The sequence below is a fragment of the Anastrepha obliqua genome, chromosome 1 (assembly GCF_027943255.1).
Source record: "Anastrepha obliqua isolate idAnaObli1 chromosome 1, idAnaObli1_1.0, whole genome shotgun sequence".
NCBI lineage: Eukaryota > Metazoa > Arthropoda > Insecta > Diptera > Tephritidae > Anastrepha > Anastrepha obliqua.
The window spans coordinates 134,122,747-134,124,927 of NC_072892.1; the positions used below are offsets into that span (position 1 = coordinate 134,122,747).

Here is a 2,181-nt window from a genome sequence, read left to right on the forward strand (position 1 = left end):
ACTAGCGTGGCTCAGCAGTACGCAGCCACACACATATACGTATATCACATACATATATATTACATATAACGCTTCGTAGGCAAGAGTGTCGCTTTTTCGTTTCATCGAGCCTCAAATCACTCCCAACGATTCTAAAGAAGTTTTCACTTCAAAAACACACGTAAAATTCAGAAAAATGCATGAAATTTTTATTTAAACCGATAAGTCCATATAATTTAATGTTTGAAGATTATTTCATGCAAATATTGACCGCGACTGCGCTTCAAATCTCCATCCATCCGCTAGTCCAATTTTGGCATACTCTTTCCAATATTTCGGCCGGTATCTAACATATAAATGCTTTAGTGTTGTCTTCCAAGGCGTTAATTGAAGCAGGCTTGTCTGAACAGACATGAGCTTTAACATAGCCCCACAAAAAATAATCTAAAGGCGTTATATCGCACGATCTGGGTGGCCAATTGACAGGTCCCGAACGTGAAATAAAATGTTCACCGAACTCGCCTTTCAACAAGACCATTGTTGCGCGTGCTGTGTGGCATGTGGCACCGTCTTGCTGAAACCACATGTCATGCAAGTCAAGCTCTTGCATTTTGGTCAAAAAAAAAGTTGGATATCATTTCACGGTAGCGCCCACCATTCACAGTTACGTTACGATTCGCAGCATCTTTGAAGAAGTACGGTTCAATGATACCCCCAGCCCATAAACCGCACCAAACTGTGACATTTTCTGGATACATTGGTGGCTCCTGCAATTCTTCTGGCTGATCTTCACTCCAAAATCGACAATTCTGCTTATTTACGTACCCATTGATCCAAAAATGAGCTTCGTCGCTGAACATAAAAGATAAAAAAGTAGATCTTCGGCCAGCTTTCCAAGAGCCCATTCACCAAAAATTCTGCGTTGCGGTAGATCGTTCGGCTTTAATTCTTGCACCAGCTGTATTTTGAAAGGCTTCACACCTAAATCCTTTCGCAAAATTTTCCACGTTTTTGAGTAACAGAGGCCCAATTGCTGTGAACGGCGACGAATCGATCGCACTCTACGTAAGTGTGTTGGTGGTTTGATGTCCAATAATGTAAATTTGGTTCTAATAGCTCGAATAGCCGCTTCAGTGGGTCAATTAAACTGACCATAAAATGGAAGCAGCGCGCGATAAACTTTCTTAACAGATCACACATTTTTATAATAAAATTCAATGATTTGCAAACGTTGTTCGTTTGTAAGACGATTCATGGTTAAATTATAGACCAAACTGAAGATGCTTGACAGTGAAACAAAACACGAAACGTACGTCAGCTTTTTGAACCAACTGTCTAAAAAGATAATAGTTAAAAAATCATCATTTACAAGTATTTTTTTTACATTTTACGCATAAATGCATGGATCTTGTCGTATCTCTCCTCTCCGCAGTGAAACTTGCTCTTTTTTTAGCCGATGGGAAGGTTGTGTGGTTATGCATATTTTGTATACCTAATCTTGCTGTTTTAATGCTTTATATTGTTCGCTTTGGGATCGCATTTATTTTTGGTGTAAAAACGATCTTCCTAGATTTCAAAGTAGACCGCTTGTGTCTCTTGATTTCCTTGCGGTCATCATGTTCTGGCTCTGAAGTCCATTTAAGGAAGGTACCTACGTCCTTAGCTAATTGACTCGTATTCAATTACCTCATTGTAGAAGACTTGAACCATGGAAACAGCACCGCCAAGGAAGTACGGGTTAAAGTACTGTCCTTCGCGCAGCACCACACCGGCTGGTGCATCATAGTAACCAGTAAGCAACGAAAATATATAATCTTCCCCGCCTTTACGTTCTTATACAATGTAGCTTAAATCCGGTGGATAAGTACCGTTATTAGCCGCCCGAGCAGCCTCTTCGTCCGGTTATGGTGAGGAGAAATAATCAGAAAGTTTGCCCGGGCGTTCATAGTAGTTTCCGGTATCGTCGGAACCATCTTTTACCATTATTTGTTCAGTTTCAGTCCAGTCATTTTGACTGGTTTAGGTAGAAGTAGCTTTTGTTTTTTGGGCGGTGAGGTTGGGTTAAAAATGCCCCCGCACCGTATAGTAATCGTCGTTACTACGTGTGTGGTAATTATCGAGCCTGCTTCCGCATTGAGCGAGATAGAGGTCCAAGATGGCTAAGACGGTCCTAAGAAGAACACATTTACTTACTCCCCCTGC

The 2,181-nt window shown here is 41.0% G+C and overlaps 1 pseudogene; it reads right to left on the reverse strand.

The window, feature by feature from the left end:
• Positions 1–1,493: 1,493 nt before the first annotated feature.
• On the reverse strand, positions 1,494–1,971 carry LOC129237342 (cytochrome c1, heme protein, mitochondrial-like; annotated as a pseudogene).
• Positions 1,972–2,181: the final 210 nt, after the last annotated feature.